Genomic DNA, 24,587 nt, shown 5'->3' with positions numbered 1-24,587 from the left:
TTGGTAACTTTTTTAAAGGAATTCCATGTTTGGATGCATTCTGCTAACACTGAAATCAGTGTATCCTACCACTGACTTAGGTGGGGGAAATTAAAGCAGAAACGGTATTTTTGGCAAATGCCATCCTCTATGCTTGGTTTTGAGCAGGCATCTAATTTTTTTATCGGTTATAAATAGATGTGATATCTAGCAGAATCACATTCCTTGTTGTTAGCCAGCTCTTTAATAGCAAAATATTTGACCACTGCAACATTCTTCTACTGGAGAAGTTAATAGAAACCTTAGTATAGTTCCTATTATGTATTCAAACTATTTGCCAATTTCTTCTCAGCGTGTGAAAACCCTGATTTGTGAGCAACGTGCTTCATATTCTGGGAGTATCCTAAAGAAGGCAATTACTGGGTAAACCGTGGTTACGGTGTAACGTTTTCCAAAGTATAAAAGCATTAGGCAAAACAGATGAGAATAGCTTTTATTGCTACCAGAGTCTGCAAAGAGCTACCCTTTAAAACCAACTGCACCAAAGGCTGACCTTTCTTAAGGTAACTCAGTCACATTCCAGTTGGCAACACAGTGATTTTATCAAAACACCTTCTGTTTTCATAATGAGCCTCATGAATTTTGGCTGAATTTGTTTAAGTTAAATTTTAAGTCCAGGTATAGCTTCTCTTTTAGGAAATAGAGAATACTGAATCATTGGTTCTTTAGAGTAGAAATGTTCAGGAACAGATTTGCACATATCAGTGATGTTTCCCTAAGTTTTATGGACATCTACTTTTCTTTAAAATACCTAGCAGATGGCTCACAATCTTCCAGAAACGATCACAAAAGTCAAGCTTATAGGTCAAACCATGTTCTCTGAATATTAACAATAGAAGTAGCTGTTATTTAAAAACCAAAACCCCACAGTCCTATTGAAGTACTCCAATACAAAAATAACATGGGCAAATTAAAATACACTAACACCTCCTCAGAATTCAAACCGTTCATAGAAAGAGTGGGAAAACCAAAAACTCTTACAAAGGGAAAGGAAAAGGTGTTAGGGTTATACAAAAAGGAGTTCAGGAACAGTTGTTCAAGCACCTTTCAAAGCAGGGATATGGAAAAAAATAGGAAATAAAATTTATGTTCTCAAACACAACATAATCATCTTGCAAACTAAAAACATGATGGCAAAATTCATGTCATATGATCAATGTTTATATACAAAACTCAGGAGATGAAGCTAAAATAAATCAGTGCATCTACGATTCCTGTAATGCCAAGACAACACCTTCAGCCGAAACTCAAAACTTATTAACAATCATTCCTATCAAACACTGAAAGCAACATTTTAGAAGTCAAGTTCAAAATGACTCTCTATGTTTTGAAAGTGTTTTGCGTGATCAAACTCCATAATTCACTTACAGAAACAACTTCACAGAGCTTCTCAGTTCATCAGAAATTGTGCCTGAGTTTAAGGTCAGAGGCAGTTTTCCACACCCAGCTGTGTGATTCATCCCAGCTCCACCAGGCAATAGAAAGTTTTTTGTTTTGCTTTCTTATTCACGTCTTCAGTGCTTCTCGCATCACAAAGCGCAGTATATGCTCAGCTAGAGAGAAGTGGTTCTTCATTGTACTAGATTTCAGCTGAGGAGTGGAGCGCTCTGTCATCAGGACTAAACATCATTGTACTGGTGGAGCCTGCACTGTCAGCTGCCCTACAAAGGAAGGTACAAACGTTTCTTCATCTTTGGAGCTGACCCTTTCTAGGTAAGTAAATTTCTCACACTGCATCTCCTTCTTTCTTTTCCTATTGAAACCTTCTTACTCCTTAAACGATTTCTAAATTAATTGGCCTAATCATATGTAAAGGATGGGCTGGGTACTGGAATCTTCCTGCATACAGGGAAATATCTCAAACAGAAGTGATAAGCATCACATTTTTTTTCTGAAGGCTCAGCTGAAACCAGAAGTGAGTTCAACATTTCAAGCTGGCCACAAGGTGTGGCACCCATTTTAAACTAGATGGCAATGCTTGGAATGTAAAAACAACTGATGCAGACTAAAAGACACTGTATTCTACCTGGGTTTTTTCCATTATAGATCTGATTTCTTAATGATTGGTTAGACGTTAATATTGCTGTATGGAAACATTATTTTGGAAATTTAAAAAAGTCTTTTGATGCTTTTACAGTTTTTCCCCAAAAAATCCTACATAATTTTCTTGAAAGTTATATCACTGCTACACAATTTTATGAGCTATTTCAAAAGTCTATCTAAGATATCACTTACTGTTTAGTTCTAGGGGTAATTTTAAAAGTTTCTGTGGGACTTTGTTTAATTCTCCTAGAATCTTACTATTCTTGTTCCTGTTAAATTTCATAGGATTTTTCCACAGAGGGTTGCAGCAAAAGCCTGGAGTCAGTATAATCTAATTTGGACACTCTGATGAATGAATTTAAAGGGAAAAATTGAGTCATTATTAATTTATAACACAGTGCCAGACTTAACAGAAAATACTGATCACCATAGTTTTGGAAATATCTATCACAAAGCTTATGCTTCAAGTCTTTTACTAACTGGTTTGCTATCACAAACAAGCAATCTCAACAATTTCATGCTGATGTAGACTGCTAGGTATTTGCAATGATCCTAAAACTTTATTCTTGAAAAGATAATTTTAAAAGTCAAAATAGTTTAGCTTCTTCCCTCAAATATTTTTATAGAAATAAACAAGCAAGCAGAAAATACTTTACTGTTATCTAATTGGAAGGCATAGACTTCAGTCTGAAACAAACACGTTTTATGACTATCCAAGATGAACAAACAAATTGGGGCAGAAAGCTAATAACTTATGCCAGCATTGCTCCATGCATCAAGGATCTTATATGCTCATGGGAGGGCATTACAAAAATTAGACTAATGTAGCAGAAAGAATGAGTTTGATCTTCCATTACAGCATTATTCTATCACCATTGTTTTGCATTTCAGGCAACTTCACAACGAACATCTTCTCAAACAGTGAGAAAAGTATACCTGCTGATTGGAATTCACCAGGCTTACGTCAGACCGTAAGACATTTGAAAAATATGTAGCACATGAGCAAAGCTGTATTTCCTCTGTGCTTGCTCCTTTTCGTGCAGATGGCTGTGTATTTGATGAGAGCATTTAAAATCTTCTCCAACCTCTTTGATCACATTGCTAATCATTGTTAATCAGCTCCATCCCTACCTCAAGAGCATTTATAGGATTCTCTCCCCGGCATATGAGCATCATAAGGGGACCAACCTGAAGAATCTTAACTGGCAGGTGGGAAGATACTGTGAAAATACTGCGACAAGCAGCGAGAGGTCATGAAAGTGAACTCAGGATTCACAGTTTGGACTAACTCACTGCTTATGCATTCATTATTATTAACAGAAAAGTAACTAGGCAGAACCCAACTTACAGGCATTATGCATAATCTGTTTTGCAGTGACCACAGAAGTTAGCCACCTTCAGCAAAATAACCCAAGAAATGCCAGGAATGATTTACAGTACTCTTCTTCAGATATCAGGATCACAGTTTCCAAAGATGGTAAGAAATCAAAATAAGAAGTGGTCTGCAATGTAAATATTGTACTACACTCAAGGCAAGCCATATCCTGTATCTCCATCTAAAAATAAGACTATCTGCAGAAGTCTACCAGAATATGGAACAGCAGTGTTTTGTAGGAGATGTTGCAGTAGAAACTTTTCTGCAAAGTCTCCCCTTGACAACACAAGATTAGGAAAGACTTCAAGAAACTGCTCTTTGAAAACAACAGAAAGTCTTCTAGTGACCACCAGTTTCTTTCATTACCTGCTAACTCAGCTGAAAATAGGCATATTTACTGCAAAATAATAAGCAATGACAAACTGGAGGAAGTTCTATTACTGAAAAATCCCACGCAGATTTGCCTTTCCATTTGACAAGAAAGTTCACTGGTTGAGTAGTCACTTCACAATACTTTTTTTTTAACGTGTCTATATATATCAATATATAATAAAAGCAACCTCTCACATATGTGATACAGAAGCAAATATAAAAATTTTGTACTTCATACATTTTCTCCATTCAGTGTATATTTTGCGGACAAACCCCTGAGACGCAAACCCTAGTAATTCATTAGCATAACAACAGTGTATTAATAACATCAATCACATAATAAAACAATAATAGCTTAAGGAACATCAACATTTTGTCACCCATGTATCTCCCACGAAAAAGAATACTAATATAAATGCCACTGATAAAAGCATGACTTCATTCTTCTGTCACACACAAAATATCACTACCATATAATTAATGCCAGTAAACTCACAGGCTGCACTCATGCATTGCTTTTATTCCCCTTGGAAGGAAATAATTCCAATGGTTTTCATCATATGCAAGTCAGTTTTACTACAAGTCTTTTCAATCCACAAGAAAAGCATTGTTTAAAAATTCATTAAATACTGTACTTTCAGTCCAGACTCCTGTACACAAAAGCAAGGGGATTCACTGTAAGGGAAGGAGAGCTCCTGCATCAAAGGGATCCTTGCCTGTGGTTGGTTTGCTGTCACTCTGTGACGGACTGAATTCACACTATCACTTGCTCTGGCTGATGAACTGCTACTGCTTAGCGAGGGCCTAAAAAATATGCATGGAACAACTATGGGCCATCATTCATGCACACTGATATGGGAGTCTACATAAAAAATCCTTTGAAGAGGATTTTAAAAACCATAACCCAAAAACTTTCAAGAGAGTAAATAAATTCTTCTTTATATATGTCTCCAGGAAGTTATCTGGCTTCTTAAAACAGTCTTTATGCTTATGGAAGTGTCAAAATCCAACTAGAAGTCTAGAACATCAATTACAACTGAGTCCTTGTGCTTGGTCTACAGATCAGCACAGGTTTGGACAGCACGTAAACAAATATAAAAATATGTTCATAAATATATTCTAGTTTTCCTCTCTCCTTCCTCTTTCATTTTCATTTGAGTGTGGAATTTAAACCTTAAACAGGAAAAAAAAAAAAAACCACCCACCAAAATACAAAAATTCTGCATTTGGTGAAACACAAAATTGCAACAAGTATTATGAATAACAACACCTTTTTTCCTGTTAATACAGCAATGTAAACTACTGTTTCTCCTTCATTTAGTAATTTATTTAAATGTCTTTTCTCTCCAGTACTGGATATAAACTGTAGGTTAAAGTTTTCATGCTGTTTTTCTACCTATCTCTTTCAATATTTTACAGATTCAGAATGAGTCAAGTTTGGATATTCTCCCATAGACTATGCAATTTAATGTCAGATGGTTTGGTACAAATAAGCACTTCTAATCATTTTACTGATACTGTATTTCTCACAGGTTGTGAAAGGAAGATTGATATTGCATTTTTGAGTCATCAAGGAAGTGTGACAAAATTAGCTCATGATAAAAATTATATTCAACAATCAAATGTCACTTCTGAGTGCAAGCTCATGCATTTAAAAGCTCTGACCTTACACTAAAACAGATGTGTTTATTAAGATACCTTCTACGTTTCATTATCAATTCTAGAGAACAACTGTGTTTCCTGAACAGAAAACCATCATTATTCATGGCTTTTTACTTGCAAACACCTTGCTGCTATTTGCATATGGGTGGAGTCCTGCTTCTTAAACGAAGGGAAGGAAGAAACTATGTAGTATTGTTACTTCTGAACACCAGTTCCAATATTCATTGCTGGGTACGAGGCCTCATTAAAAAAGATCTTGCAAAGCTGAGCTATTCTTTGTGTTCTTCTGCACAGTTAAGACCATGCATCAAAAGACAGTCCCATATCAGAATGTGTTTCGCTGGAAGAAAAAACTCTTTTCCATACAGAAGAGAATATGGGAAACTTAAAACTCTGTGATAATTGCAAAAAAATCTTCAAGAGTAAAAAAGAAAGAAATACAAGCTACTGTAGCCCCTAAACTCTGCAGCAGCGCTCTGTTCTAACAGTGTGAAAGGAGGAGGTGGAGTAGACAAATTATGGTAAATTGAATGAAGTAGAAGGTTGTAAGGGAAGAAAAAAGGTTGTACGTCTTCTGGAAGTAAAATTGCAGGAAAAGACCAGAAAGTTGGAAACTGAAAACAGAAGTGGAATGAAACCTTTATATGCTGTGTGAATCACCATTTGGCTAGAAACCAGGAAATAATTGCTGGAACAGGCAAACAGTGAAAAGCCATTACAAGACCCTCAGCAGGAAACAAGCACGATGACTTGGGAGAAGCTGCTGGACCGGCTCCGGACCATTTCCATTGACTACGCAGGTTAACAGAAAACAGTGAAAACAGTAATTAAGGAGTAGACCACAGCTCATTGTGAGGTGTCATAGGACAATGGTCTGATCTGATAAGCAACAGGAAACACTGCAGGCAAAGAATCACAAATTAACTTGGTAGGAATGAATCTGCCTAAGTTCAAAGGGTTAAAATACCTAGAACAAAAGCAGATTTTCCTCCAAGCTTCCATAAAGTCGATGGTTGCATCTGGGTTTTAAAAGGGGTACATTTTTTTCTGCTAAAAAAAAAAAAAGTGTTGGCTTTCCTTGAAAAAATGCTGATTCATTAAAAAAAACAAATATCACTAAGAAATACACAGAAGGCTTTAAGTTTTATTATGGTTGTGGATCACAGCTGTAGTTTGAGTGTATTGTACTTCCATGAGAGGAAGACTGAAGTGTAGCTCTAAGAAGGCGACAGCAGAAATAAGGTACACTGGAAGCATTTCCAAATTCAAAACTTGTGGTTTTAAAACAAAAATTTTGGCTGAGCATTTTTGGGTTTTCACAGTTTACTTTTCAGGTTTTTTTACAAAACAAAATCAAAAATATTCCCAGTAGGTTTAAAGGCAAACTTTTAGAATAAACAGCAGTAGATACTTACTTAGCTTGATAAGTACAGTTGAGTAGGACATTTCTTTGAGAAAGAGCAGGAGGATCAGATTGTGTTATCCTGGTTTTAGTCAAAAAAATGTTATTCTCTCCCACAAGATTATCAAAAGGTTAAAGCTGAAGACATTACTCCACTATATTTACAAAAGTATAATGCATAAACTTTTGCTGAAAATATCGTTTCTGTGAGGTTAGATATCAAGTTACTAGTCAGAAAATGGCTGTGATTAGGAGCCTATTGCAATGTGAATGAGCCAGCATTCCTGTCCAGTCCCAGCGCGTGGTCCCAGTAAACCCTCTTTGAAAAGACTCTGGGTGACCAGAGGTACATCTGACTGCTTGCGCAATTAATAAAAACATTCAGTCCTCACTTTTCACAAGTCTGACTTCTGGGTGGTCATTAAATATTACAGTATTCAGCCTTTGTAACACCCATGAAGACATACTCATATGAAAGAGAATTTAGCCCTCAGCCATTAACTTAATTAGTTTTTATTCTGTTTTTTCAGAACACTACCAGCATGTACAATTTTCCCATTTCTTATGGATGACACTGATCTGAGCAAATTGAAGGATCTCAGAAAACATGTATCTTTTGGTGGAAATATACATTTCTTGTGTCTACTGATGTCTTTATAATTTCACCCTCTGAAGCGATAATAGTGGTCTCTTTCTTTTCCCCAATGTAAATTAGAAGTACCCTTATTAACTCAATAAAATAATAACGGTGAAAGAGAACAAGTATCAGGCCCATCATACTATCATACTCTTGCATTACCTAAAAATTCTTCAAAAGAACCTTTCACTGTGACTGGTCTCTAGAAATTAAAGGTCTAAGGAGAAATAATATTTACACAGGATTTCAAGATTTTGAAATCTCACTTCATTCTAACTGAAAAACAAAAGCTTTGAAAAACTGTGCACATTATCACACAAAGAGTGCAAAGAAGAAGGTTAGTAGGAAATTGTATTTTCCCAGAACACTCTTTCAGACACCCAAGACTGAGTCTCTTATTAAATAGCTGTTTTGAACGTATGAAAACTTTTGTTATCCACAGCATCCTGTGGCAGAGAGTTCCACAGCTAAATCCCTTGGGTTTAAAGGAGCATCTTCTTTTGCTTTTCTGAACCGGCCTGCTACTACTTCCATTTCATGCCCCAATCTCCTCCTCACTTTTTCCATGCCACTCTGATTTTATGGACTTCTATCATATCCTTCATTTACAGGCTAAAAAGTCCTACTCTTCATTCATTCTTCAAGAGGAAGCAGTTTCATTCTTTTGACTTGGCATGCTGTTTCCATGATTTTCCATCTTCTGGAGTTCTACTGTATTTCCTTTGAGGCACAGAACCGAAACTTTATATACAGTGTTACAGATTAAAGTGCACAACTGTGTCTTTATGCACGCAGTGACATTATATTGCTTTCTGTTTGTTTATATTTTTTCCTGATTTTTCTCAATATCCAATTATTATTTTTTTTGGACCACTACTGAGTATTAAGCTGACATACTGTGCTGACAGATATCCAACTGACTGATACTCTGACCCTGCTTTGAGCAGAGGGGTTGGAGTATAATTTCTCCAGACGTCTCTTCCAATTTCAACAATTCAGTGAGTCTGTGATTCAAGCTTAGGGGACAGCAGGTGAAATATTTCTATTTTGCCACTATGCAAGATACTGGAATCACTCCTGTCCCAGTGTTATGCACAGCCTCAGCAACTCCCATTCAAGAAAAATGAACACAAACTGGATCAAGCACAGAAAATCATTACTAAGATGAATGGGAAAGGCAGAGCTTATCTTCCACAAGAAAACTAAATGAACTTAGGTTCAGCCTAAGACACTGAAGCCTGAAAAGATTTATGATTGATGTCAGTAGTACATTAGAGAGCTAAATAGGGTGGATGTCTATTTAAGCTATATGATAGCATTGAATTAACAACAAACTGTCCAGGTGTATTAACCATTCTTGAAAAAATTCAAGCTAGAAAACAGGAGAAAGATTCTACAAAGGTTTTAAACAACATTTCCATCTGCCAGTGATTCTGGCAGTACCGAAGCCAAAAGCTCATTATATTTAATATGGAGTTTACTGAGTTTTGACATTTTTGTGAGCTCTTTCTTTCTTGAAACTAAATGATGGAGAAGACAATGCAATTTTTCAATGTGCTTTAGCTTTCATGGAATTTCACACTGTAATGGAATATGACACTTTTGAAATTTCTCTATCCACATTTATCTCAAAGGCAATATATGCAGTTTGAAACCATTAGTTATAGCAACAAGTATGAGATAGGCTTTCCACCAAGCCCAGATAAAACTCTTAACAATTTAATGAGGAAAGACTTCAAAACTCTGAGAACTGTCTATACTGAAAAAGAAAGCCAAGCCCACAGAAATACAGCTCTTGGAAAAAGCGATTAACGACTTAGAAACTACAGTTGCTAAATCTTTCTAAGGAGACGTGACAAATCTTTACAGCGCTAAAGCAGCAATTGTTCCATCACCTCACATGAAGTCCCTTATTAATGACTGGGAACATCAACAAATTGCTTGTCTATCAGGTCAGAAGATTAAAGACAACAGCTTGTATTTTGCCTATTAAAACAGAAGAAGAAAGTACGATCAGATTTACAAAACTAAACAGGCTTCTAAACTTGCTTTTTAAAACCTTATGTTCTTTGACCTCCCTGTTCATGACGCATTTAAGCTATACAACGGGGGGGTGAGCCTGGAAACACACTGGTCTCAGCCTTTTAGAGATGTTTAGCTGCTGATGTGTCAGAAGACCCAGTATGTCAGATTTTATTTGAGTTGCAAAAGTCAATCTGGTAGTTAGGAAGCACAAAGCATGGGACATTATACACCTCATAAAATCTTTTAGTCAGAGTATTCTACACAAAGGATTTTAAGTCACTGGCTTTTTCAGGACTTGTTAAGAACATAAAGGCATATCTGGTGGATTGCTGCTGCAATGAAATGTCTGCCACTCCATTCAGATGGCTTACACCTACTCATAAAGAGCTTTGTGTAAGATGTCCTCTTCTTCCCAGGCACAATACCCATTTGGACACATATGTACATGATGTTTGGTAGAGCATGACATGCAGAGGCAAGTAGAGTAAGGTGAGAGACTTGTTCATTTTCTGAAGAAAAAGCAACAAGATTCTCTCTAACACTTCACAGCTGAAAAAAGTTCTTTAATTTTAAACAGGACAAAAATTTTGTTACTTCCACATTTTAGAAAAATAGTGTCTCTGAGGATCATTTTACTCTTCCTTTCACAGTGCAATGGTTACTGCATTATTTCTGGAGAGGACACAAGTCTCCCTACAATTCACATTGTAACTGTGATTTTAATCACTCTCTCTTACCAAGTCTTAACCCCACTAAGGGAAAGGGACACATGTCACCAGCCCCAGAGGAGTCAGTTTGAGACACTTTTTGTATGTAAATTATTTCTAGAATATTTATGTAAGACACATGAAAGTGTGTAACACTTAAATGTTTAATTACTATTATTGCAGATTAAAGGAATCTCCCTCTTATTAAGATGGTGAACTTCTGACGGGCTTTAAACAAATTACTCTTTGTGTGATGAAACAGATCGCATCCACCAGCAGTCCAGTAAATCACCATTCTGCCTAAGAAGCAATAGCAATGGCAGCTACCTTGCAAACCTTCCTGGGGATTAGAAAACCTGGGTGAACAGGTTCAAGGTAGGATAGGTTGTCAGTGTTTGCTCATGGGTCTTTTCTACTCTTTTAGTTTTATTGCTCAACAGATCTTGTTGGAGAGTCTTTTGGATACCTGAGCTGATTTAATGGGATAATTAGGTCATTTAAACTTTAGTTTTCTGATCAAAAATTTTAATTTGAAGGTGAATACATTTATCTGTCCCAAGTACATTCCCATGCCTTTTTTCTATGTAATTCTCCTGTCACTTATTGAAAATTAGTTCTTGAAGAATACACTTAAATATCCCAGCCAAAGCATCTGGCTCAATCCCATCTCATTTGATGGGAAGTCTTTCAAAGACAGCTGGAAGTAGATGGGTTTGTAATGGTTCCCTGAACCAACACCAGGTCTAAGGGGCAGCCATAGTAATGCTAACTGGATGCCATCTCACTTTTTTTCACAAATATTTAACCATGTAGCAATGCATGTTTTATATTCTTCCTCAGTGTCAACAAACCTTGAACATTAAACAACAGTCTACAAACTAATACAAGTTAAAGAAAACTTCCCTGGACTTTCCTGGCATTCTGGATTGTATTGGGTTTGCGTGGCAAGATTTCAGTAGCAGGGGGGCTACAGGGGTGGCTCCTGTGAGAAGCTGCCAGAAGCTTCCCCCATGTCCGATGGAGCCAATGCCAGCTGGCTCCAAGATAGACCCGCCACTGGCCACTGCTGAGCCCATCAGCAACAGTGGTAGCGCCTCTGGGACAGCGTATTTAGGAAGGGGGGAAAGTTGCTGCACAACAGCAACTGTAGCCAAAGAGCAATGGCTCTGCAGACACCCCAGTCAGTGCAGGAGGGGGCAGGAGGGGCTCCAGGCGCTGGAGAAAAGATTCTCTTGCAGCCCCTGGTGAAGCCCATGGTGAGGCAGGCTGTGCCCTCAGCCCACGGAGCTCACCACTCCATGGTGGAGCAGTTCATGAAGAAACGTAGCCTGTGGAAAAGGACTTATGTCGAAGTTTGTGGAAGGGACCCCACACTGGAGCAGGGGAAGAGTGTGAGAAGTCCTTCCCATGAGGAGGAAGAAGCAGCAGAGACACCATGCCATGAACTGACTGCAATCCCAATTCCCTGCACCGCTGGCAGGGATGAGGTAGAGAAATTGGGAATGAAGTTAAGGTCAGGAAGAAGGCAGGGGGTGTGGGGGTGTTAGGGGGTGTGGGGGGGTGCGTTTTTAAGATTTGGTTTCATTTCTCATTTTCCTACTCGAATTTGATTGGTAATAAATTAAACTAATTTCCCCAAGTCAAGTCTGTTTTGCCCATGACAGTAATTGGTGAGTGATGTCCCTGTCCTTGTCTCAACCCACGAGCTTTCCATTATATTTTCTCTCCCTTGTTCTGCTGAGGAAGGGAGTGTTAGAGCGGCTTGGTGGGCACCTGCTGTCCAGCCAGGGTAGACCCACCACATGGTCGGGTGTACCTGAAGACTTCAGCTGCAGCTTCACTACACTGCCATTTTAACCATCCACCTTCTTTAGCTCAAAGATTTATGATGATCAGAGACCGTTCAAAGACCATAGCTATAATGCACATGTAATCCTCAGTAACATATATCTAATAATATAAAGATGATGAATCTTAATTAACTTAGATTCTACAATTTTAATATTCTGCAGCCAAGATTTACTGACATCTTGCAACCATTAACTAGTTATTCTTGTACTAGCCTGTATGGAAGAACTAAGAGAAATTATATATATTAGCCTTGTCTCTGCAATGTACAAGAACTTCCCTTTATACATAAACGGAATCATCAGGACTCCATCATCCTAAATACCAAAGTAAATGTGGAGCTAACACTATCATCTAGATGCAACTCTACATTTGGCTATAACAATATGTGCCATATTCTACTTACAATAAATAGCTCTTCTCTTTTCATGAGCCACATCTATAAAAGTCTGGTCTTAGATGAAACAAGCTTATTTCAGAGTTATCAGTTATGGAATATTAATTTACAAAGTTAAGATTTTCACCTTTTCTGTAACTTTTGAAGTTGACTTAAGCATTAGTGCATTAAATTGTGTCTATGGTCTAGATAATTGATCTAAACCTACTTTAGCTAAAGATTACTCTTATATTAACACAAAATTTTAATTGAGTTCTCATTCAAGTGATCAAAAGTCACAAGACTATAGCTGGCGCTGCATCCATCCTCTATTTTAGCATCATCACGTCAGTTTATACCATCAGTCACATCACTTAAGGTCAGACTGTTAAACATGATGGAGGATCGATTCTATATAATACAGACCTCTGTAACATAATTTAGATTTACTCTGATGCAATATTGTAAATTACTTTTTTTTATATGTTCAAATAATAAAATTAATGTAGCTTATAATAGGGTTTGATATTATTATTCTTATGTTAATATAATAGTGAACACATTAAAATGTGACAGGATGCAAAGAATCCAGCTTTTACTACTTCACTTCAGCAGGATTAAGATCTCTGTAACCAAGAGGCAGATCAAACCCAAACCATAAATTTTACTATCTACATAGTTTAGAAACATAAGATAGGAATAAGTTCAGTAGGGCAAAATAGTACAAAGTAAATTTAGTACTGAAATACATTTTCCATAGAACAGACTGACATTTCTTTGAAGGTTTGCAACAGACACTTTATGACCCATTAGGAATCAAATGTAATATTTGTGGTACAAGTGCCTATACTGTAACATTTATTGAGTCTATTTATCTGAGATAAAATACATAGGATACAAAATGTGAAAGCCATTATAATATTTCGTCCCCATTTATTTACCTGGCCAGGATACACTATTGAATTTCACAACTCATTTATGATGGAGTCATGGGAATATGGCTATTGCATAAATAACACCCCAAGTCAAAATGCAAAGCTGTTACCATTGAAAAAGTTCAATTGCTTTTGATAGCAGTTCTTAATCTGCTCTTTCCTCACCACGGAAATATAACACATGAACCATTTATTGATCTTTGATGTCATCATGTGACCTTTAAAATGAAAAGGCGTGGACTTAAACAAAAATTCTGTTCCATAACAGATTAATGCCGTTGGCCTTTCTTGTGACATTGTTATAGCTTCCAGAGCAAGTGTTTGTGACACTGGATGCCAAGTGCTATAATCATAGCAAGCACAAAAGGAAAGAGAGGCACCACGGCTCAGAATCATTGGTTTAGCCTGTGTAACGAGAAGTAACTCTAAACAGAAAATCCTAGGATACATCTAAAATAAATTATGCTGTTGTCGGAACCAATGATTAAAATACATGAAACCAGTCATGAAATTAGTTTCCAACTTCCAGCTAGGCCATACCCAGATCATACACAACACATACAAATATATTCTAGTATACACACATCTCATAGCCAAATCACTTCAAGCTAGGAGTGATGGAACCTCCATACACAAGTGATTAAACGGACAGGCATGAACTCCATTTGGGTGCACGAGTCTTCCCGTCTTGTGCAGACAAATGAACAATAATGCTCCCAAACAGGCCTGACATTTGTTTTTGAGAAATTGCGTGTGTGACCCAGGCTGAGCTGTTTGGCAGAAAGCAGTGCTGCAGGAACTGTCACTAGAGATACAACATGGCAGATCGCAATCAAAGAATCAGTACCGTGAGATCGGAGCTGGAAACACCCAAATAACTGATTCCTCTCAGTATTTTGTGAATGCAGAGGACATAACAAATTATGGATGACATGTTACCTGCGCTGAGGAGATGAGTCCTAATAATGAAGTCATATACTTTCATTTTTGCCGCCTTTTCTTTTTAATTGCACCAGTTATGTTAGAATATCCCCAGTCAGGTAACTGCTGAGTCATGCAGGATGCACTGCTGACTCATGACTGTTTCAGTTTAGTTGTATGAAAGAAAGGCCTGACAAAAATTGTTTTGGTTAAAGCTGCAGCTGAATTAAAATTTTCTACCCTAGTACTACTCACATAGAAATAACCACAATATTTAAGTGCATAACTAACTTCTTGCCTGCCCAAAAGCTCAATGAGAGATTTACTTGCTAACGGGGAAAAAGAAAAAAAGGAAAGGTATTCAGCATATCCTCAAACAACAGTCTTCTGAAACAGAAAAGGTGAGATAAATTTCACAATTTTAGAAAGGAAAGTTAAGGTTTTTTGTCAGGAAACAAACAATGTCTACCATTTATTTGGTCTCAGAATTTTACCACCATTTGGAAAGCTGGAGCAACCAATGTAGAGAGCTGTTCTTCAGGTTGCAGATGCCTCCCCAGCCATTACACTCTCCCCCCACAACTGTAGTTGACGTTCTACATCTACTTGATATTTCCACAACAGAAATAATGGGACATATGTTTTCCAGTTACAATAAGAACAATGTGCAGAGAGATGAGACTCTCAGACAATGCAGTGCCAAATACTTTTCTGTTGCAACGATGTGGCCCCACTGATTTCAAGATGTGGCTTTAAGGATAAAAGAAAGAATGGAAATGCAACTACATCACAGGCCAGCTTTTGAATGGAGAGACAGAATATAGCGGAGTATAAGCAGCATTATGAGTAACACATAATTATGTTTTAAAGCAAAACTATGAATCAAGATACTTATTAATGGAACCCCTGAATTTATTAATTTTGCTAAAGAGGTAAGCCACTAAACTGTCTTCAAAGTGGTGTTAATATAAAGGTCAGTCGGCCATTAACAGCATAAAGTATCCTCCTGCACTTTGGAGAATTCGAATATTTAGTAATGGATGTTAAAAGACAAGCCAGAATTCTTTCAGCACATTTTAGCTGAAAATTGGAATATTCTTCACATAGAAACATAACATACAAAAAAGGTAACCTTTTCACTACAGAAAATGCCAGTACTATACTACAAAACAACAGAAACATTAAATTTCTATTGCTTTTTTTGAAATGTGACTTTGTAAGCGTTGGCTAACACTGAGCAAGGATAGACACTCAGCAAATATTACAAGTACTTTTTACCCTATTTATTGCAGCTGTAAGGGATTCAAAATTCTCCCAGACAGACTCCACCTGTGAAAACCCAAACAGTATAGAGCACAGGCAGATGGGAAGCCGTATTTTTTCTTCCATGGAAAGTTTTAATCAGAGACGAAAATATTTTATTAAATTTGGGAAGGGGGTCTGTGTAAAACATGCTTTTGATTATCGGAATTGAGAACATTTGTATGTTTTCAGATTTTAAGTAAAGAAATAAATGTACCAACAAAAGTTCTTCTTCCATCCCAAAAGTGCTATTTAATTGAAAAGCTATTTTCTTTCCAGAAAAGAAGAAAAAGTTTCAATGAAAAAAGTTTAGATGAAGAATGTCCTGCTCGCAACTTACTAGTTTTAATGTTCAGACAAAGAGTCTGGAAACCATTGACACTGATAAATTTGCTAGCAGTAGCAGAGCAATGCTGCAAGCTTCCTGCAATCCCCACTCCCTTCAGGGACCCAGAAATAGCTGCTGAAGTCCCAGAGTGGGTTTAGCTGATTCACAAGAAATGCAATTAGGCCAGGAAAAAAATGCACTGATTAGTTATTTCTCAGACAGGTTTTGCTGCTAAGATTGCAGGTGAGAACTGCAGCCTTGGACAGGCTTTTGGCTTGTAAGAAACTCAGCCACACTAAAGAGGCAATACCAACTGTCCTCATTAACTGACTCTTAATCCACACGTATAAAGTAATTCGTGTTCTGCTTGAACGGATTAATCTAGGCCAAAGCAAGAGTTTCTAGTGAGCCTAGAGCACAATAAAATCCCAAATACCAAGAGAAGCCTGCAAACAAGAACATGGTTTAATACGCATTACCCTCTCCCGATTTTTGCAGCCTTACTATAGAGTTCTACAGCATTCCCAAACAATAACAAGCTATAAGTGTTAATAAAGGAAGTTTGTGTAATGGGAATGGAGAATTTAGTTACTGAACCGATGGTCTGGACCTAGTAAACATAACAAAATTCTCTGTAAAACATATGAAGCATTTTACCAACAAATTGATGAAGAACATTTCATACAACTTCTTCTCCAGTTATGTGCATCCACAACGCTTGTGTACTGCACATGTAATTACAGACCAGTCTTGGGCCACAGATAATTCACATTAGCATAATAATTTTCTGTTAGATGGAGTATACCAATTTTTCCCTCTACTCATGATGAAAATGGAGCTTGTTCTTCCTCCTCCCCTAGGTTACAGGGGAGGATTCAGAAAGTTTTAAAAAGACATTAAATGTTATTGTTATTGGAAGGTCCCAGATTTAGAATGTTTAAACCCTTGTATTTTAAAAGATTCTTACGACTGTTTTGACAAGCTACCATGGTTGCCACAGGCCTTTGAAATGCAGAAGGCAGAATGCCCTTAAGCTAAAAAAGTGCCTTTTATTTATCCCATTGAATTGTAGTCAGGCTGAGCCGAGTTACAAATTGTTTAAATTTGACATTTTCTTCATTCACTTGAATTGCTCGGGAAAATTTAGGAATATAGGACTGGAAGGGATCTCCTGAGTCATCAGATGCAGTCTGTAGACACCGTGTTATATAATACTTTTCATGAAAAATTGAGCTCCACCTTAAAAGCTGATGTTTTTTCTGAACCCACTGCCTCATTTGTAGGCTGTTCCAGAATCCCTTATAATTAAAAAAACTTCTTCTGATTGCCAGCCAGAATATATTCAAGGCCAGTTTAGACCCATTTTTTTCATAAGCAAATGCTGCCCTTTAGGTTAAATAGCTCTTTTCTGTGTCTTGTGTTTATTGCCTCATGTATTCATGCTGTCTCTCAGGTTTTGTCCTCCTATGCTGAACAAGCCAAGTCTTTTTTAGTTCCTTACCCTAAAATAGGTCCTCCACTCCCCTAATGAGCTTCAGGAGCACAGCAAAAATTAACTGTCCATGGGCATCCTAAAGGGCCAGATCTGCATCGCTGCAAAAGCAAAGGCACAGGACACACTGGCAACTCCTGAGACCTACCAGGGACCCATGACTAACCTAGAGCTGCCACATCATGCTTCCTAACCCTAATCCCATCGAGTATTCATCAATAATCTCAGTTAAGAAAAGGACAAAGCAAAAGTCCTGCAGATGTGCCTGTTTTTGGAGCTCACCAGCACCACAGAACAGGGGGACAACACTGATGCAAGCTTAGATTTTTTTATTATTCAGGTATTTTTGGAATTTATAATTCTTGAAGTATTTGATCTAAGAATAAAACCAGAAAACATCAAGAAAGGTTCTTAAACATCCAATAAAAAGCCACTGAAATCAGCCTGAATTTTCCAGAAGCTCTCAAAAGGCTTTTAACCAAGTCCAATGGGGGTGTAGGTTTTAAAAGTTTAGTGACAGCCTATACAACAAAATTAACGAGACATATGTCCACACAAAAATATATTATGCAAAGATCAGTGTAATCATATCACCCATGGACTTCATGATGGATACAATAACAATACTTCTGGAAAAGAAGTGCGAAAAATACAGTATCAGTGATGAGAAAGAAAAAAACCAGAGACTATGTAATCACATTTGGTAAGTCAGTGTTGATTTTGATGTAAAAAACCCACACAAAGAAAATTAGCTTGAGTATTAGAAAAAGCTGCTTATTTGGTAGAGCCTGGAATCTGCAAAACAGCAAATGTCTGAAAGTTAGTAACACAAAGCACTGGATGAACAAGCCAGCGTTGATCTGAGAGAAGGAATTTTAATTCTATATCTTTGCTATCTTTTATTTCTCAGGGTTTGGCTTGTGGTTGTTGGGTTTTTTTTGTATTCTAACCAATCACTTTCCTTATAAATTCTACTTGAATTCCACATCTCTCTTCAAAGGAATTTCAGGATGATAGATCAGAAAGGCACCGTATCTCTTTCTCACATAGTGAAGATGTCTGATGCCCTTGAGCATGGTGAGAAGCCTCAGTGCTGTTCCGCCATTTCTCATCTAAGTCCATTGCTGAGAAGCACTGGAGAAAGACCATGAGATCAAGGGAATCAGTGCATTTGCCAACCTGAAAGGTGAATACTCGTCAACAGCATTTATGAATGATTTAGTATTCAGAGCGCACTTGGGACTCTTGTCATGTCATCTATCGTGGACACACACAAAGAAAGACACATAAATTAGAAAATTAATCCTTTATATCTATTTTTATCAAGTACAATGTGTCATTGCTGTGGTTCAGCCTAACTTTACAAAATACATTTTGAAGACACCACAGTAGAACAGCAATACATTTTTCCTAGGCAGAGACTTGTTGCTTAAATACTACATTCCAAAGATTAACCTAGGTGAAGGATAAAGTTGGTACATCTCTTCAACATACACTCACTTTTCTTTCCTCCTTGGCTAGTTCTGAAATCCACAGCAATGAATTACCTCTTAAAAAAAGAAAAAAAAAAAAAAAAAAAACCACAACAGAAAAAGAGTAATGTCTACTGAAAACAGAGCTGAGAGTATGTAACAAGAGCCTTTAAGGCCACCAGGTCTTGCACAGCTTTCAAGACCAATCACAGGTCAAAGGAGCAGTAGTTAATGTAGCTGATTATTCATTTGATTTAGAACTCCTCCTGAGTTAGAAGCTGTATTTGTTAATTGCTCAGTTTTGCTGTAAGCCCCAGCAATGACTACTCAGATCTGTAGTCTCTGTCCTCTGACAAAAAATGCAGTTTCTTTTTGTAACTTCACATTTTCTCTGCTGTCCTGGTATCTGCTGGGTTAGACCTACTAGCATGTACAGTGCTGTCTTTTGGATTAGGTTGAGAATAATGTTGATTACACACTGATGCTTTCAGTTATTGCTAAGTTTTGTTTATACTAAGACAAGGACTTCTCAGTGCCTCATGCCCTGCCAGCGAGGAGGCTGGAGGGGCACAAGAAGCTGTGAGGGGACACAGCCAGGACTGACCCGAACTCTTCAAAAAGATATTCCATACCATATCGTGCTCATCATGCTCAGTATCAAAACTGGGAGAAAACTGGCTGGGGGGTGCTACTTGGGAACTAGCTGGGCATTGGCTGGTGAGTGCCGAGCAATTGCATTGCTTTTATCATCATCATCAATCATCATTATTATTATTACCATTATTATCTTCCTTCTCTGTCCCATTAAACTGTCCTTGTCTCAACCCATGAGTTTTCTTACTTTCACCCTTCCGATTCTCTCCCCATCCCACTGCAGGGCAGGGATTAAGCGAGCGGCTGTGTGGTGCTTAGTTGCCAGCTGGGGTTAAACTATGACATCTGTACATATATGAAATTTCCCTCGTGCCAGCCTTTACTCGTGAGATACTATTGAGAGAAAAGACTATTCTTTGATCTGAAAGGAGATAGCTGAATGTATCTACTACATTTGAAATTAATCTTCCTTGCTACGTTTTTGTAAAGTACGTTTTCTAACTGTCAAGTGGAGATACTGCTTTTAAGGGTGCCACCGTCCAACACAGTTAAAATCAGTAGCATGTTCTCAGGGCTGTGTAAGGCCAGCTCATGAGTTACTTCTGTTCTATTAATCCTGTGAAAGTAGGGGCAAGATTTGCCCTGTTAGGAATTTTACTGTCCAAGAAGGTTACAGTTAATGACGATACTGAGGCATAATCATGGATTTTTCAAGAGTAGACAGCTGATACACATAACTTTTGGGCTAAGCAGACCACCACTTAAGATGACAGAGAAGTTCTGGTTTTATATCCACCAGTATTAGTCTTTTGAGACTGCCAGAAAATGCGGCTGGTTTTGTGACATGGGTAACAGTTCATCTAGATCTGAAACTCAAGACTTCAAACATATTTCACAGGCATATTTTCCTTTTCTAGTTGGGAGCAGACTACTTTTTTTATGAGCCTTCCTCCACGTTAACTGCTTTTTCAGTCTTTCAATTGATCGCATGGGTAGTCAGCGAGGAGGCAGCTACTGAGCACAACCGGCTGCATCAGAAGGAGGCAAGGGCAGCTCTGTCTCTGCCACTGTCACCACGTGACAGCAGAGCCACGGAAGCAATCACATGATTTACACAGCAGAGTCCACAGCCCAGCTTGTCCGTCACCTCCAAGAAGTACATCAGAGCAACCAGCACCATACCCACGTGCGCTGCTGGCCACAGTGAGACATCACGGGCGGGTCAGCGCAGCGTTTACAGACAGGGCGGCACGGGGGTGATACTTGAGGACAGGAAAGAGGTGTTTTGGGGCAGATGGCACGTGTACGAAGAGACAACTGTGTTTTGGCCACTGCTGCTAGCCACTGTGCACAGCTATGGCTCTGACCCGGAAGCAAAGCAGCATTTTTGCCATAGGTATGGCTCAATCAGTGCTGGCGCTCAGCATCTGACCACAACTCAACGCTTGTGCAGATGCATGGGAAGGTGGCACACAGTATGGTTCAGGTTGTGTGGGACAGGAAGTACAGCTCTCAGTTCAAGCACTGTCTCTGCTGCTTTGAGGAACCAAGGAAACTACCCCTTGTAAGAGGCCTACCAAGTACTGAACCCTCCAAGAAACTCTTGGTCAGATTGCAGCTGGTGCTAACCAAACAGCGCCAAGATTGCTAAGACAGAAAGAGTGACCAGGCACATTAGCCAACTCTACCACTTTCTGAATATAAAATGTTGGCAGGTACATACAAGAATCATCAAGTAGCCATCAAACAATCATGTCCTTGGGTTACATTGCCCTGTAATGGACTTGTATTGCTGACATTTTGGAAAAGTTCAAGAGTCAGACTTTGAAATAGCCTGAAACCTAAATACAACGGCGTATGAATGAACACAAAGATGTGGAAACCAGACTTTGTCCTCTCAGAAATGAAAAATACCCAACTGCAGGTGTGTTTTACTAGCTGAAAATCACATTTCAGGAGTACACCAGGACCGTAACAACCACAGGCAGTCCATGATTGTCTCATAAGTTTACTTGCCTCCTGCCTTCCTTCAGCTGAAGGTGCCCTGGTATTTGTACACAGCCCGGTGAAGAAAGAACATACAGCAATGCAGATAGCAGAAGTTCTAGCACAGGATACATTCTGCTACCACCCTTTTTAATTACTATTTGCAGTTCAAGGCTGCACAGATTACCTCCACCCACACAAGGTAATTTGAACACTTTTATTTTGTATAACTATGTACTGACATGATGTTAACAGTTGCAATTTCAAGGAGTAAAATCCTTAGAATTGCAGTTACAGATCAAGCAGAAAAATCTTACATCTTTCCCTCTGGTTTCCTACAGTCACAGAATAGCTGAGCATTGAAAGGACCTCGGGAGGTCATTCAGTCCAACCTCCTTCTCAAAGAAGGGCTAATTTCAAAGTTAGATAAGGCAGCCCAGGGCCTTATCCAGGTGATTCTTGAAAATCTCCAATGCTGGAGATTCCACAGCCTCTCTGGGCATCTGCTCCAGCACTTAACCTCTCTCATTATGTTTGGTTTTTTCTTTCTGTCCAGTCAAAGTCACCCTTCTTGCAGCCTGTGACCATTGCCCCTCATCCTTTTGCTGTGCACCACCTAGAAAATTGGGCACATTCTCCCTATTACCACCTCATAGTTCCACTTTTAGACCCACCTTATGCTTCTCTTCCCTGGACTAAACAAACCTTTGTCCCTCAGCCCCTTCTTCCATGAGGTTCTCAGTCCCCCAGCCATCTTAATGGCTCAACAGCTATCACATCGTATCCCTTAGCATGTAGACAAACTGTACTGCTTTCCATCAACAAGGCTGAAAGGGTTGAAAATGATCCCTACGTAGCATAGTGACATCAGGTGCAAGGTCCCAGTCTCTAAGTCAATTTAAAATTTGCATTAACCTCACTGAGGCCAGGTGCTCACCTAAGACATCTGCCCTTACTGCCAGAACAGAACTAAAATTCAGTTCAAGGGACTAATAGGGTGGAGACCACCTGACAAAGATTTCTGCATTATAGAGGAAAACAAAACAAAAACAGTGATAGGGAATTGGGCAGCCATTTTCACAGGGATACTTAGCTGACACATGCTCCGAAACTGTGTTATTAAAACTAGAACAGATAATTATATGTTTCATTAGCCAGAATTAGAATGAGAATGGACTGGTTTGTGCACAAAAAAAGTGTAACTCAGAGGCTGTCCAAGATAACAAAAAACAAACCAAGATTGTTATCCAATGATATCAATACCAATATTCTGCACTATGCCTTGTATGAAAAATTATCTGTATCATATACTTATAAACAGTATGTTGGATGAGCTTACAAGTAAACAAAATTCAGCTCTTATTTCCATACAGTAAGCTTAGATAGGCTTATGTGGTTTGGTCCCACTGTTTAACAATAGAGGGGAACACCGAGTGACACAAGTCAATGAGAATTACAGCTACAACTGACCAGAATGCCAAGCTGAAACAAAGACACAATTTCTGCTTTCAGGAAACTCTGAACCAGAAGTAACATGTTGCCAAGAGAGCAGATGAAGAAGTAAAATTAATGCACTATTACAGAACTTAAATAACCCAGAGTAAGACTAAGTGGTGAGAGGTGAGATGGGAGTAAGTCCTTCGGTTCCTACCGATACGTGCTCTACCTCCAGTTAAAGACTCCAGGCCAGAATTTCAGGCAAGGTGAATTGCTGTTGCTATACTGAAGTCATTACTTTAAATCCACTGAATTGTGGCTTTTAATATGCTCCAACTTGCTTTGCTCCAACCAGACTGTGAGGAAATCTGGATTTGAGTGAAAAGGTACAGACCTGATTCTCATCTCTACACAGGCTTTACAATCCCCGATTTTTCAAGAATGTATTTCGATTCACACTGATAAATGAATTAGTCTTTCAAATTAAAACTAGGCTTTTTCATTTGGTTCTTTTAACTTACACTCTAAGTCAGTTCATTTCGGTTTAAGAAAGCCCTATTGTGGAGGCTGTGGACCAGTCCATGCCTACCACAGGTGGGCTGGCTGCCATCTCATCTCTACGCTATATGCCATCTGATACACTCTGTTAGAGACACTAAAGAAAAGTTTAATGGTTCATTATTGGTAAATCAGTATTGCAAAGGGATTCAAATTTTTTAAGTCATTCTGGTGCAAAAACTAAATAGTGTTACATTCCTGACAATTCTGAAGTTGAGAATGGTTGATTTCTAAAAATAAAAATGAGAGTATAAAAATTAGAATAATGTCTAAAACCAAGTTATTATCGTTTTGCAAGTTCTTTGTCAAAAAATGTGTAAGTATGCTTTTGAAGCACACTTTTCCTGGAAATAAATGCAATGCAAATACTAGGTCCCACAAGGCCTAGTTTATAGCCCTTACGCTAAAAAGTAGTCCTAAGGATTAGCATAGTTAAGTATGTACTATAATCTAGAGCCTGTTGTATATTCATTCACAGTGGGTATCATTCTTTTCTTAGAGACATTACCAAAGCCAGCAACAGCCCTTGTATGTAAATGGAGAGCTCCACTAGCTTGTATTTAAAGGCATCTATAATAACAAGTAATTAACATGCATGATACACTTACATATTTTTAAAATGCAGACTGTATGATAAGGCACTATATGACACATATTATTTCAAAACATAAAACATCTTAGCAAAATAAATAAATATCCTTTTAAAATTTAGCTCCCGTGCTCCTAAAGAAAACCCTTGTAAACACATACATCTTTTAAAAAGGGTGCCATTAGTAACTCTAGCTAACTCGGCACAGAAGGAATTTCTGAATGCCCACCAGAAAAAATTCATGCTGCTTCTCCCTGAACTAAAACTGGCTTTTCCCATTATGTCAAGATCTAAAAGCTCTTTGTTTTAAACTTCTGGGCAAAAAGTAGCTAATCCTTTACTAGTTCATAATAATATTTTGAGCTGTGTTATGATACTGAAACACAATATACATGCATTTTTTTTGAGTGAAATCTAACATAATTTGCCAGGGACCAAGAATCTTGTAACTGCAAAAGGAAGTCTCTCCTTAAAGAAGGTAATCAGA

At 38.2% G+C, this 24,587-nt stretch overlaps 1 long non-coding RNA gene across 1 annotated transcript; it reads left to right on the top strand.

Moving 5' to 3' along the window:
* Window positions 1–1,599: 1,599 nt before the first annotated feature.
* LOC130159543 (uncharacterized) lies at window positions 1,600–4,820 on the top strand. The gene is made up of 3 exons (XR_008825784.1): window positions 1,600–1,752; window positions 2,974–3,053; window positions 3,458–4,820. It is a non-coding gene; the product is annotated as an uncharacterized LOC130159543 (long non-coding RNA).
* Window positions 4,821–24,587: the final 19,767 nt, after the last annotated feature.

Source organism: Falco biarmicus, chromosome 15 (genome assembly GCF_023638135.1).
Source record: "Falco biarmicus isolate bFalBia1 chromosome 15, bFalBia1.pri, whole genome shotgun sequence".
Lineage (NCBI taxonomy): Eukaryota > Metazoa > Chordata > Aves > Falconiformes > Falconidae > Falco > Falco biarmicus.
This window is presented reverse-complemented; position numbering and strand designations above follow the sequence as displayed.